Genomic DNA, 14104 nt, shown 5'->3' with positions numbered 1-14104 from the left:
CTTTTTCCTGCCTGATTGCTCTGGCTAAAGTTTCAAGTGCTATTGGACAGGAATGGTGAGTGGACATCCATGCTTGTCTTGTTTCTGATTTTAGATGGAATCCTTTCAGTTTTTCCCCATTTAGTATGATATTGGCAGTGAGTTTGTCATCCATGGCTTTTATTAGTTTTAGGTAGGTTCTTTCTATACTTATTATTATCATTAGAGTTTTTATCATCAGTTGATATTGGATTTTCTTAAAGGTTTTTTCTGCATCTATTGAGATGACCATGTGATTTTTATTCTTGCTTCTGTTTATGGTGATATATTTATTGATTTATGTATGCTAAACTATTCTTGCATCCCTGGGATGAAGCTGACTTGGTCATAATGTTTGATCTTTTTAATGATTTGTTACATTCTGTTTGCAAGCATCTTGCTGAGCTCTTTGCATCTATGGTCATTAAAGAAAATGGTGTGTGGTTTTCTTTTTTTGTTAAGTCCTTATCCGGTTTTGGCATCAGCTTCAAGGAATGAGTTTGGCAGTGTCTCTTCCCTTTCAGTTTCATGGAAGAGTTTGAGGACTGTTGGCAACGGTTCTTCTCTGAGGTTCTGGTAAAATCCTGCTGTGAATCTCATGGATCCTGGGCTTTTCTTAGTTAGTGGGGTTTTTATTACTGCCTCTATCTCATTGCCTATTATTGGTCTATTCAGAGTTTTTATATTGTCTTGGTTCAATTTTATTAATTCATATGTGTCTAGGAATTTATGCATATCTCCTAGATTCTCCAGTTTTTTGAAATATAGGCTTTTGAAATAGTTTCATATAATCTTGTCAATTTCAGCAGTGTCCATTTTTACTTTACCTTTTTTATTTCTATTTGCATTGATACGGATCTTTCTTTCAGTTAGTTTGGCTAGGGGTTTATCAGTTTTGTTTAGCCTTTCAAAGAACCAGCTATTTGATTTATTGATCCTTTGCATTGTTTCTTTTGTCTCAATTTCATTAATTTCCACCCTGATCTTTTTCATTTATTTTCTTCAAGCTTTGGATTTGGATTGCTCTTGCTTTTCTAGAGCCTTGAGATGCATTGTTAGGTCATTTGTTTGGGATTGCTTATTCTATTGTGATCATTCAAAGCTATAAACATGCCTCTTAGAACTGCCTTCATTGTACCCCGTAGGTTTTGGTATGTTGTGCTTCCACTGTTATTTAATTCTGGAAACTTACATTTTTTTCCTGATTTCTTCTGTGACCCTTGATTATTCAAGTATGTGTTATTTAATCTCTATGTGCTTGTGAAGCTTTTGTGGTTTCTTTTGCTGCTGACTTCTAGTTGCATATTGCTATGATTTGATAGTATGCAGGAGATTATTTTAATTCTTTTGTATTTATTTAAGTATGCTTTATGGCTGACATATGGTCTATTCTGGAGAAAGTTCTCTGTGCTGCTGGAAAAAATGTTTATTCTATTGTTGGATGAAACATTCCATAGATATATATTAAGCCCATTTGTTTAGTGGTGTTGTTCAACTTTAGTATTCATTCATTGGTTTTTGGTTTTTGTTTCATTTTGTTTTTTGATCTGGTTGACCTATTTGAAGAGTGGAGTTTTGAAGCCCCTCTCACTATGATAGTATCAGTGCCCATCTGTCCTTTTGTGTCCAGTAGTTTTTCTTTTATGAAATATGATGTGTTGACATTTGGTGCATATATATTTACAATTGCTATCTCTTTTTATTGAATTGTTCCCTATACCAGTATGTAGTGGCCATCTTTGTCTCTTTTGATCAGTTTGGGGGTGAAGTCTGCTTTCTCTGAAAATAGGATATCTCTTCCTGCTTGCTTTTAGGCTCCAGTTGCATGGAATATCCTTTTCCATATTTCACTTTCAGTTCATATGTTTCTTTGTGAATGAGGTGTGTTCTTGAGGACATAATATATTGACTTTTGTTTTTAGACCCAATATGTCAGTCTGGATCTTTTTTTTTTTTTTTTTTTTGGTACCAGGGATCAAACTCAGGACCTTGTGCTCTTGAGGCAGGCAGCAGAACCACTGAGCTAAATCCCCAGCCCTTGTCTGCATCTTTTGATTGGGGAGTTAAGATCATTAACATTGAGTGTTATTATTATAAAGTATTTACCAAATCCTGTCACTGCACTATTTTCCCAATGCTGATTTCTTTGTTTATTCTTTTGTTTATCTATTCTCCCAGATACATGTGTTCTTTCCTTTGAGCTTTTTGGTGATAATGGTTTCCTTGTCTATGTCTAGGATTACTAAAGTACTTTCTGCAGTGCCAATTTAGTGAATTTCTTTAGGTTCTTTTTGTCATGGAAAGTCTTTATGTATGTCTTTATCAATTTTGAAGGATATAGTAGTCTGTGTTGTCAATTGTTTTCTTTTAGGGCTTGACAACTTTTGCTCTAAGCTCTCCTAGCCTTTTAGGTTTGTATTGAGAAGTCTGCTGTTATTCTGATAGGTTTGCTTTCATAGATTAGTTGATATTTTTCCCTACTTTTAGTATTCTCTGTACTAAATTTCTGGAATTTTAATATGTTGTGGAGAGATTCTTTTCTGGTCTTAGTTATTTGGGGTTCAATATGCCTCATTTACCTGCATATTGAATTCTTTCCCTAGATTTGGAACATTCTCAGCTATGATTTCTGTGAATCAATTTTTTATACCTTTGGTGTTGTCCCCTATCCTTTCTCTAACTTCCATAATTCTTAGGTTTGTATTTTTCATTTTTTTGAGTCATCTCGTAGCTGTTGGATCTAGCCTCTAAGTGTCTTCTTGTTTTTTTCTCACTGAGTACATGATCTGCAACATCAGTCTTATCTTCAAGTTGGTCACTCACGTTGGTCACACTGGTCACTCCTGCTGGCTATACTTTCAATTGAATTGTTCTACAAAATCAGTCATCAAGCATATAATTTAAAATATAACAATTTCACATTTTTTTTCAGTAACCCAGGAAGACAATGGAACAATGCTGATAACAAGTAGGCTGGGATGTAGTGGATGAAGGAAGGAGAAAGGAAGAAGAAAGAAAATAGTTCAGAAATAAAGGAAGAAGAAAAAGTTATAACAGCATATGAAAAAAGCAAATAGGACTTTGGTGCTGTTATTTTTATTTCCGGAATGGAGGGAGAAGGAAGAAGAGGTTTGAGAAGTTATTTGTAGGGGTAGGGAAAAGGGGCAAACAGGAGCAAAGTATAATTGCAGATTGGGGAAACCTATAGAGCACTGATAGTGAACCTTTTAGAGCTTTCAGTGATACAACCAGCCCACTGCAGCACGTGTGCCGTAGGTTCACCACCACTGCTGTAGAGGGTCAGAACGAATTGATATTCTGATAGAAAGCTTGTGTTTGAATCCTCCATATACAATTTTTGGTGAGGGTTAACCTGACATGACCATGAAAGATACTATCTAAACAAAAGCACTATTCTTATTCTCTGTTTCAGATAGATGATAGATAGATAGATATGGGTGATAGATAAGGAAAGTAGAATAAAAGAAAAAACAGAAAAAAAGAGAGGAAAAAACCACCCAGAAAGACACAAAACTAGAGTCCTCAGACCTCTTTCTACTTCAGTCTGAATTTAATAAGTGTGCTTTTTTTCCTTTGTTAAAAAATGGAAAGAGGCTGGGGATTTTAGCTCAGGGGTTCCGCTGCCTGCCTCACAAGCACAAGGTCCCAAGTTCAATCCCCGGTCCCAAAAATAAATAAAGAAAGAAATAAAATGGAAAGGCTTTGTCTTGCAGCAGTCACCACTGGGGTGGCAAGCCCCAGTCCTCTGTACTCTGACTAGGAGGTGCTTGAACTGGTTCCACTCCAGTGATTCGTTCTCTTGCTCACCAGTTAGTGAAGGGCTGGGGGATCCAGGTATTCTTGCTCCCTCTGTAGGCAAAGCTCTATTAGGTCTCACCTGTGTCCCTCTGGATGTCACTAGCTGGATGTTTTGTCTCTTTCCTATGATCAGATACATTTGATTGTTTGTGGGAGGCACAAACAATGGGACTAGCTGGTTTAGAATCCAGTCCTCTGCTGATTCTTGGAGGGGCTTCTTTGATTTCTGTTCCCATAACCTCCAGGACAGTCCCTACAGCTGTTTTATATCGGCTCCCTCCATACCACTCCCAGTGAGCATGCTGTGCAACACTCACTAACCCCACTGTTCCTCCCCAACTCTCCACCAGCACCAAAGTCTGTCTGTGCCTCTCGTAGAATCTCCATCCAGTCGGTGAATTCAGTGGTGCCTGGGGCCCTGTGGGGAAGGACCCTCTGCTTGGATCTCTCTAGGAGCCAGTGGGAGGGAGTGCAGAGAGACACCAAGCTCAGCAACCTTTGGTGGGAGGTGGGATGGACCCTGCACCAGCACCAAGCTCTGCAGTGGAGGGCAGGTAGCAGGCGAGATAACTCACAGGCACAGAACCTGGTGGTGTTTGGGTGGCAGTGGGAGTATGCCCACTCCGGGACTTCTTCCGTGTCTCTTCTCTGAACACCAGATCACACCTGTTACAGCCGCCGCACACCCCTGCCTGGTTCTGGGTCCCTATCCAGAACCATACCCTTGTTTTTTTCTGTTCCTAAGGCTTGTTGGTCCTGACTCAATCTCTGCCCTCTGATTGATTTTTCTAGCCCTAGCCTTCCTTAGTGCCCCATATGAGGAAGCTCTCTCCTGCAAATATCTTGCTCATTGGGCTATCTCCCAGTGGGAAGAGAGCTAAGATAGGTGGGTAACGGGCAGTGACTGCTCACCTTGGCCATACTGGGATTCTTCCTTCAGGGAGTGAGATACTTTCCCAAGATGGTGCCATATTTCCCTGGAAATAAGATCAAGTCTTATATCAATTTTTGCTCCAAAAGATACAATAGGGAACATTCTTCTGCCTCAGGCTCCTAAGAGGCTAAAATTAGAGGTCACCACCAGGATGGAGGAGGAAAACAGTGAAGAGAGCACTGAGTAACCTGCCCATGATAACAGTGCGGCCTCGCATCATAGAATTTGAATCAGTGGTGTCTCATTGCAAGATTTTCATCATTACAGAGGGATCGCTTACACCTGAGGAGAACTACAGAGCAGCACGTGCCAGAGGTGGAAGTCCAAGTGAAACGCAGAAGGACGGCCTCCTTGAGCAACCAAGAGTGTCAGTTGTACCCGGGGCGTTCTCAGCAGCAGCAAGCTCCTGTGGGGGGTTTCCAAGCGGAGCTGAGACAGGCGTTCTTAGCTGAGACCCCGAGAGGTGGTTAAAGAGTATTGGAACATTAAGACTCCACCTGCTGTCTGTGAAACTTGTGAACACCTTGCATTGTCTCTAGGAGAAGCCACATCGTACCTTTATAGCTGTCCCCTAGGTATTAAGGCACCTGAAACTTTATCATTGATGCTGAATTTGGTGGAACAGCAATCATGACTGTGGGCAAGAGCAGCAAGATGCTGCAGCAATTTGACTACCGAATGCAATGCGTCCTGCAAGATGGATGGATCTTCATTGGCACCTTTAAGGCTTTTGACAAGCATATGAATTTGATCCTCTGTGATTGTGATGAGTCCAGGAAGATCAAGCCAAAGAATACAAAACAGCCAGAATGTGAAGAAAAGTGGGTTTTGGGTCTGGTCTTGCTGCATGGGGAGAACTTGGTATCCATGACTGTGGAAGGTCTATCATCTAAAGATACTGGCATTGCTCTGGTACCACTTGCTGGAGCTGCAGGAGGTCCCGGGGTTGGGAGGGCAGCTGGCAGAGGTGTACCAGTTCCTCAGGCTCCTGCTGGATTAGCAGGCCCTGTCCAAGGAGTTGGGGGTCCATCCCAGCAGGTAATGACTCCACAGGGAAGGGGTACTATGGCAGCTGCTGCTGTTGCTGGAGCCCCAACCCAGTACCCGCCAGGCAGAGCAACCCCACCTCCAGGTATTATGGCTCCTCCACCTGGTATGAGACCACCCATGGGCCCACCAATTAGGCTTCCTCCTGCTCAAGGTACACCAATAAGCCTGCCTCCTCCAGGAATGAGACCCCCTCCACCAGGAATGAGAGGTCCACCTCCCCCAGGAATGTGTCCACCAAGACCCTAGGATACTGTTGATCCATCCAGTTACTTTTCCTCCCACAGGGCTTCTTGTGAAATTGTATAGGTTGTTTGTGAGCTTTTTGTCCCCTTTCTGCATTAATAATAGCTAATAATAAATGCATATAGCAACTAAACTGTGAAAAAAAAAGATGCAATAGGTATTTCTTTCAGGGGATGTCTTTTTCATGTATAACAATCTACATTTATTCACGTACGAACATTTACATTTATTCAAATACAGCCATGTCATCTTCCTCTGAGACCTTGGCATGACTCTGCACACCTTGATTTGGGCCTGACTTTCTCGCAACTCCACATCCTGTGAAATCATCGGCCCCGCTCTCTCTCGTGTCCAGCCGTAGCGCTCTCCTCAAGTGAGCACTGCTTGTCCATGTAGCCTGCTTGTACGTAGTGCACTGTTACAACACATGACGCATTGAATTATGAAGACTCATATTAGACACAGCCACGTCCAGCCGTTATCAAGTGTGCACGTTATTCCTGTGTTATGTCTGTAGTCCTATTAGTCATTTGACAATAAGTCTCAAGTTTATCTGTTTACATCAATATTTACCTCTCATTGAAAGGTGCTTGCTTGGGTATTTACAAACACTTAATTATAATTTATATTATCGTTTATTTTAAGTATTAATGTCAGTATTATTTATTCATATTTAATGCACTAATGTTATCACTTTATAATTCAATACACTTGATGTGTGTTGCAACAGACATGCTGAATGTGTCCGTCTGCCTGACAATCTTAACTGGGGCTTATTTTGGAGGTAGAGCTTATGTTACAAGCATACTGAAAAATCATGCTAGCGCTTATTTTCCAGTTAGGTTTTATTTTCAGGGGAAGACGGTATATTCACACACCTGAGCTGTAACTAGTGTCAGGAATGGAAACTACCCTGCTTCTTTCTCTAAACATCTCCGACACTGACACTGGAATTCCTCTGGTGGGCTTTCCCTTCAAGTTTCCCTCTCATGTTTGGATTTTTCATTCACTCCTGTTTCAGAGTACCTGTGGATCTTGGCAAGTGTCCTCCAAGGGTCTCACAAGTGCTTGCTAGCTCTAATCTGCTTTGATGGGGAAAAAACAGATAACCTGCATTTCTGGCCAGCTCAAGAATGCTGCTGAGTTGCTGGCCTATGACCACACTTAGAGAATCACAGGCTCTGGAAAATTGAGTCAGAATCTCTGCAGATGTGACCTGGGTGTAAGAGTTTTTTCAAATTCCTGTTCAGGGACCTTCAGAAGTCTCCTGGTCACTGAACCATCAAAGGGAACAGAGAGGGCTAGGCTGTGGCTCAGGGGCAGAGTACTTGCCTGGGTTCCTTCCCAGCACTACAAAAAGTGAGAGGGGTGGATAGCGCCCTGCCCAAGGACAGACAGTTCTTCTTATCTTTTTGACAACCCACCCATTTTCTTTCAGCATGCAGCAAGCTGCCTACAGTGGTGCCATCTTCTCCAAGCCTTCCCAGCCTCTCTAACCAGCTACCCTCTGAGGTTTGCTGGTTTTCTGCTAATCAGTGATGATGGCCTGTTTCCCTCACTCAAATGTAGACACTCTTATGCATATTCTTCTTCTTGGGCAGTGTAGGAGCCAATCAGCCAGCCAGCCTGGGAGCCTGGTGCACTTTCTGTATCTCCCCATCAAGGTTCTTTTCAATTCCATTCTCCTCTTTAAGTCAGCTTTTTATTGCAGCTTTTTATCCATGGGGTCTCAGGAGTGGCTCTCCTGGCCAGTGCAGATGTGGGACTGAAAACCTGCTCTGCATTATGTCTTTGGCATGGCTGTGCCTGCCTTCTATTGGTCTCCTTCAGGACCAAGCACTTCCCCGTGCTTGTGTCTCCTGCACATGTGAGAAAGAGCATGCACATTAGTCATCACTTTGGAGGGTGCCTGCCTCCAGTGGCTCTGGCAGCCTTACTCACCAGATTCTTGAGTGTAGCCTTCATTGAGTGTAGCCTGCTATTGCCAGCAGCCAAAAGGTGGCACAAATATGCATGTGTGACCTGAAAGTTACAGTATACACAGCAAGGCAACACAGCATATATAGGAAGGTAAATTTTAATTAAAAGTCTGTTCTCCAACTCAAGCCAGTCTATAAGGATACCACAATGCCAAGCTGTCAGGCTGCCAGTTAGGTTAAGAGGTTCCCTTGTGCAAAGCAGACCAGATTGGAAGACTAGGGCTTCAATGAAATTGGATGCCTTTGATTAATTATGCACCAAATGCTTCCTGTATGGGGTAGATGTGCCCGCAGGTGGTGAGCAGAGTGGGCAGTAGCTGAAGCTGAAGAAATGCTGTGTTCCTTCTTGTGTCGGGTCAGGGGTACAGACAATATGGAGGGAAGATATGAGAGTAGGCGGCAACAAAGGAAGAAGAGCTCACAGCCCATCGGCAAACTGTATGTCTTTAAGAAGATGTGGTTGTCATGGCATTGTTCCCAGAGGCTTCCTAAGTTTGCTTGACTGCCCAGAGAGCAGATGGATGGAGGAGGAGAACTAAGAACTTCCAGAGGCAACCTTGTTGTACAAAGTTCACTGATGGAATGACCAGAAACCCTATTTCCTATGAAAATCTACAGGGAAGGGATAGAAAAGAGCTATAGAGTCTAGTAAACATATGCTTGTTGCCTGGTCCCTGGTATATTCAGGAGATCAGACTTGTACAGTGGAAATTTATTCATACAATGAATATTTACTGAGTACCTGAAATACCTGGCATGGTGCTAGGCCCTGGGGACACAAGAGTGGGTGAGGTAAACACTTGGTCCTTGACCCTTGGCAAGGTGTCTGTACCTATGCCATGAATATGGCAGTCTGTAATTCATGTACTGGAGCCATATATGAATGGCCCAAGATACTAGTGATATACTTTGAGGAGGCTGAGTTCCAAGATGACTTTTCAGGATCCGAACTGGTCAAACACAATGTTTGCAAAAGAACAGCTTTCCTATGTTGGCATTTCATACTCAATTCAGGTTGGCCTTTACTGATAAGGGGAAATTTGTGTCAAGTCATATAAAATAGTTGAATATTTGAATTTGGAAAAATACCTGGTCCCTCCTCCTTTGAACACAATGACACCAAAGCCAGAGAAGGTAAGGAGCTTGCTCTTACTTATGCAGCTACTCAGCAGTAAAGCTTAATGAAATCTGCTTGCCTGACACCCGCACTCAGTACAGTGGACCCTCAAGTTATGACCGGGCTGATATATGAACAATTTGGGTTAATTAGGTTAATGGAAGATTCATCTACCTCTTGTTATCTGTAGCATGTACCCAGGTAAACATCCAGATCTCAGCTGTATTGATTTACAACCAACTTGAGTTACAACCAACCCTCTGGAACGGACTGAGTTCATAAGTCAAGGGTCCGCTATATTTCTTTGAGTTTCACTCGCTTTTGGAGAAATACAGCTGACTGAGCATAACTTCTTGGGCACTTGTGACCAGCTGCCCCTGCTCTGAAGAGTTAATGTTCTAATTGGCCCCACAGAGCTGAAGTCTGCAGGTGGGTAAGTGTGGACAGGTGGAGAAGCAGTGTCAGAAGAGAGCCTTCTGGCCAGCACCTGCCTCCCTCAGCAGACATCATGGCAATTGGGGACTAGGGTGGAGTTGTGACAAAGGGACAGGGGCAAATAAGGCTGGGGTGCTGACCCCTGGGCCTCTCTGGGTTGAGCAGGGCAGGTGTGTGTTTCTGTGCCTCTGTGAGCCTTGCAGGGTGGCAACCCCCAAGTGGAGCCTCAGAGCAGATACCTTGGAAAGTCAGGTTAAGGAAAGGCTGCTTGGAGGCAGAGAAAATGCCCTTTTTGGAGGAAGGAAATGCTCTGTCAAAGAATTTCTTTTCCTAACCGTGCAGCCTGGGGAAGATGACCAGAAGGCAGGATGGGAGGGCCACAGTGGGAGCATGATTAATTGGATTGTCAACGGAACTCATGCCTCTGCCTTATTAGGAAAATGTGGCCAGGGCTTCACCACCAGGGCCTCTCCTGCTGGACCCTGAGCTGGTCCCGTCAGTGTCATGAGGAATGAGGAGCCAAGGATATACTAGGGGCGTGCTTTTCATTTCGCAGGGGTCTGAGACATACGCCAGGAATGAAAGTTGTGGTATCATCAGTGCTGGTGCAGGATCTTGGGAGAGTAAGGATGCTTCCCTGGCCGCTTTAAGGCAGCACTTCCTTGACTTTTTCAAATGTCTTGTTTGCATCCACCAGCCTGTCCTGGAAGGATGGTGCTGGTTCGCAGTGTTGATGTTGGGGCTCTGTAGACTGGGTGTAATCCCTAGGTCCACCAATTGCCAGCCATGTAGGCAGGGCACATAGACTTGCTAAGTCTAGCTAAGTCCTAGTTCTTTTGCAGTGTGAACTAGTAATTAATATATCATAGGGCTGTTGCATAAATTAAAACTATATGAAGTACCTAGTAGTATGTCTACACATGGGAGGCACTTAAGTGGTAACCCTTATTAAAATAAGACAGTAAAAAGTACCTCCTTTGAAGCAAAAAAGAAGTTATTTGGGAATATTGCAGTCTTTTAATGAAGGGGCCTCAAAATCCAGAAACACAGCCAAAACAAGGGAAATGGACCCCAGGCAAGTATTTATCAAAGAGCTCAGGATTTATCTATTCTGCAGCCCTGCCGGGCAGCCTGGCCTAGAATTTGCCTGCACCACCTACTGGTGGTCCCTGGAACTACACATTCTTCCCCAATTTGCCTCCTTGGTGAGCAGGACACCAGGAGCGGGAGGAAAGAAAGGTAACTAGTAGTTTTGGAACTGTTTTGATTACTTCACATGGAGGTGTTTATAAACAAGATGTTAGAGTCTGGAGGTTTTGTTTGGTCTTGTATTTGGCATAAATATAGTTTTATTAAAACTTATCACAGAAGATCCTGCAGAGGCGAACATGGGATGTGGCTCTGATGAGAGCTAGAGACTACTTCTGAGAGGCAGCATTTGGAAGTGCTGTCCCTGGATAGCACAGCCGAGCAACTTCCGGTTTGCTCCTGCCCTTTCCAAAAAGCGAGAGATGAAAGTAGCCATCCCGCTGCAGTTCCCCATTGGCCGTCAATGTCACCTCTGTTCACCACGTGGGGAAAGAGGTTCACAGTCAGGAAGAAACGCTTTTTAGAAATCCTGTGTGAGCCAGGAGAAGGGAGAAATTTTCTTTGGAAGCATTTTTCCAGCTGAGAAGGCAGGAAAGAGCCACTGCGGCTTCTCACTGCTCTGCTGGGTTTAATGACCTGCCCAGCTCTGAGGCTGCTCTGAGCCTCCCTGTCACTGAGGCTGGGGTGGAGGCATCTCTGGGAGATCAACTGACAAACATCCGTGCAGCACCGCTGAGTGCTGGGCCTTGTGCAGGTCCCAGGGAGACTGAGAGGCTCAGGACTTGACCTTGTCCTTAAGATGAGAGGTCAGGGGAGGAAACGAGCTTATGCTAAACAGTTTATGCACACAGAAGTGCATGCAAAGATGGGTCCACAGGACAGGCCTATCCTTTTGCCTAGTATTAGAGAAGGCCGCCTGCATGTGATCAGTCAGACGTGCTTCCTGACTGCTAAGCTGGCTCAATTCCCTGCACACTTCTTGTTCCATCTCTATGCAAAGGGACCTCATTCTCAGGGGTCTGGAAAAGGATAAGACTGGACACCCAGTCTCACCCCTCTTACACTGCTCGGCATGGAGCTCAGGAGCCTTAGTTCAGGAATCAGACAGACCACATTTGAAACCTCCGGCACTAACCACCTGTGTGACGTTGGCCAAATTAGCGAACCTCTCTGCAGCCTCATGTATTCAGTCAACAAATATTTACTGAGTATCTGTAGTGCAGGTGCTAGGTAGAACACGATAGTGACCAAAACAGGTGGGTGAGAGGGACTGAGGGGCCAGGAGGCACAAAGGTTGTGCAGGAGCAGGTAACCACAGAGAAAGGCCAGGAAGTGCTCAGATTTAGATGGCGGTGGCCCTCCAGCTCTCAGCCAGTCCTTGGCTGGACTGGGCAGATGTGGGTGAAGGCACAGGAGGGATGTGTTCTCACTGTCCCTTCCTGCTTTCCCCTTTATCCATTCCATCCGTGCCTGGTGGCACAAGGTCAGCGCAAATATGTGCATGTGAGGGGGGTCACATGCCTGCCTCACCTAGTACTGCCAAAGGGCTCCCTGGAATTGCTCCTTCCTTTGTTTTCTGTGTGCCCCTGGCCACCCAGGAAATTCCACTTTCCTCTGCAGCTTTCACACCTTCCTTGTGTATGCCCAGGCGCACATCCTGTGTGTTCACCAGGGCTCCTGGAGCTCCTGGGAACCCTGATCCCTGGTGGGTGCATTTCAGCATGAGGGTGGGGAAGGGGTAGAGACAGGAGCTGTGAAGGGACCGCTGGCACTGGAACATCACCTTGAGGCCCTGTCACTGCTCCGTGACTGTGCAAGGTCCCCTAAGGGTGGTCTGGGTGCCAGTGGTGCTTAAATGACAGCCTGTAAGCCTGTGACAGCCTCTGGCAAGAAAACACAATACTTTTAAGTCCTCCTGAGATCAAAAGTGAAAGAAATGAGCTTAGATGATAGTGGACAGCACATAAGTGCTGGAATAGATAAAAGCATGTCTTTCCTGATAGAAAGAAGGCTTCATTTTTGCTTGTTAACAGTAAGCCTTTATAAATATGAGCAGTTCTCCTCTGATTGTGATATGATGGCATAAGTGTGGTCATATCTGCAAGTAGAAGGAAAAATAAAATGTTTAGACTGCTTATTTAGTGTTGGTATAATTAATATTTTTCAAGCCTTTGACTCCACAAGTGCCTTTAAACACCTGGACTCTTTCACTATTTGACCTTTAAAATAGGCTGTGCTGGTTCTTTTTATATATGTGTGTGCACTCCATTTTCCTATCCAGATTATGCTATTCATTACCCTACCAGAACTTAGAATAATGCCTGAGTATCGTAAACAGTGCTTGATGAAGGACTAATGGATTGCAGTTGCTTCCAGATCTGCTTGCACTATATTATAATTTATCATTTTTCTTGGGATGAAAAGGAACTCTTTTTGCAGCTCTAATAACAGTCCTCTTTTGTACTCACATTTAATTTAATCATTTAATAATTGTCTAATAATACAAACCAGATGAAGCATAAGACACCACCCTGGCTGTACGCAAGGCATATTCACCATCCACTTGGGCACCAGATGTTCCAGCTCGGACAAAGACTCAGTCTTTACATCAATGAAAATTAAATATCAATTGATAATATATCAATGATGTGTATGTATTAATAGTTTAAAAACAGGGAGTGCTCTTTGCCTGATGTGAAAGGGTAGAGTTGGATAAAGGATTTGTTTGAGGCAAGTCTTAAAGATAAGAACCCAGAAAAAAAACATGGCAGCTGTGGTGGAGAAGAACATTCCAGGCAGAAGAAGAGCACTGTCCATGCATAAGGTGTGAATGTGGCTGTGTTTGAGGAGGGACTGGGGAAGGAGGCAAGGCTACAGATACAGACTGGCCAGAGCATGGAGGCACTGACTGTCCAGGAAGGAAGGAAGGAGTGGTAGAGAGTGGCAGTAGAGAGCAATAAGAGGAAGAAGAAGGGACAGAGAAGCTGGCAGGGAACCACTGAGGCAGGTTGCTGGGGTGAGGGTGGGAACCGGCTAGCAAATAGGTCCAAACAGAAGTGTATCCATTGGGGTACAATGGACATCTTCTGTGTGTGGTGGAGCCCATCACAGAGCTTGGAGCTGCCAACAGGGCAAGAAGGGAGGAAGACTATTGATATTACGGAGCCCACGCTGTCCAAGCCAGGAAGCCCAGGGAGCTGCTGCTCCAGACAGCTTTGCTCCTTCATATGTAGTAACTTTAATGCTGAGCATCTGTGGCAGCGGCTGGCACTGCAGATGCATTGCCAGTCACACTGACCCAGACAAGTAGTCAAGGCAACTGTTCCCATTGGTGGAGCTGTAAACTCCAACCAGGTGGGGCTGGACGGTCTCTGTCCCTGTGTGCCCTTGGCACTGGGGAGTTGCATCTGCCCTGTGTGT

The 14104-nt window shown here is 44.3% G+C and overlaps 1 protein-coding gene and 1 pseudogene across 50 annotated transcripts in view; both read left to right on the top strand.

The window, feature by feature from the left end:
• Nucleotides 1-14104, top strand: part of Cacna1c (calcium voltage-gated channel subunit alpha1 C) — a 733897-nt gene that overhangs the window by 313918 nt on the left and 405875 nt on the right. The window lies entirely within an intron of this gene.
• Nucleotides 5402-14104, top strand: part of LOC147830217 (small nuclear ribonucleoprotein-associated protein N pseudogene) — an 82607-nt pseudogene continuing 73904 nt past the window's right edge. The window contains exon 1 of the transcript XR_015439698.1: nucleotides 5402-14104. This exon is cut by the window's right edge and continues 73904 nt beyond it. The product of XR_015439698.1 is annotated as a small nuclear ribonucleoprotein-associated protein N pseudogene (transcript).

Source organism: Heterocephalus glaber, unplaced genomic scaffold, assembly GCF_053883595.1.
Source record: "Heterocephalus glaber isolate CG9 unplaced genomic scaffold, H.glaber_assembly_v1.0 deba00000281, whole genome shotgun sequence".
NCBI classification, from domain to species: domain Eukaryota; kingdom Metazoa; phylum Chordata; class Mammalia; order Rodentia; family Bathyergidae; genus Heterocephalus; species Heterocephalus glaber.
This window is presented reverse-complemented; position numbering and strand designations above follow the sequence as displayed.